We start from the raw sequence: 761 nt of genomic DNA, 5'->3' as shown, positions 1-761 counted from the left end.
ATTAATCATCTTTTTATCAAGGCTTTTTGTCACTGGTAACTCGAAGGATTTCGAATAATCCTTTAAGTCTGTATCTCTGCAGAAGTTACCTGAAGAAGGTCTTAGCGTTCGATGGTCCTAAAACGACATTCCTCGGTTCCCCTTTGTGTTGGGGAATCTGCCCCCGTCGCATTTTGCTCACCTCTTTCGACTAGTTACATGATTTGAATATCTGTAAATCCCAAATCTTTTGAGTCGGGGCATTTTATTGTCACGTGACTGATAGGGGGATACGGGGAAAGAGACGACGCAAAAAACAGGCCTATGAAAACCTACTCGAACCCGCGGCAGAAAGGATCAATAGTCATGAAACTGGTTCGATGAGACGCCTCGTGAGCGTGGTTGCAGGCATGGCCGTTTTAACCAAGATATCAGCTTGAAACCCCATTCCCTGGCCTTTGACTTTTATGGAACCGATTCACCTGCGAGGAAGACGACTTTAGTTTACTTTTGGTATATATAGTACAGTTATTTTTAAGATGGCTTCGTCTACATGTAACAGTTTTCGTAAGTAATTCATATCTCGATAATGAGTTATATACTGGACATGCATACGATGTTCTGCATGAATTCATCATACAGTGAGGCCTCTAGCATAACGAGAACAATACGCTGAAAAATACATATTTAATGTATACATTTAATCTATAGATAAAACAATACGAAGTCGGATTGGATTTTTTTGAATAAATTCAAACTTTATACCACAGTTGTAGTACGTA

This window comes from Penaeus monodon, chromosome 20, assembly GCF_015228065.2.
Source record: "Penaeus monodon isolate SGIC_2016 chromosome 20, NSTDA_Pmon_1, whole genome shotgun sequence".
Lineage (NCBI taxonomy): Eukaryota > Metazoa > Arthropoda > Malacostraca > Decapoda > Penaeidae > Penaeus > Penaeus monodon.
This window is presented reverse-complemented; position numbering follows the sequence as displayed.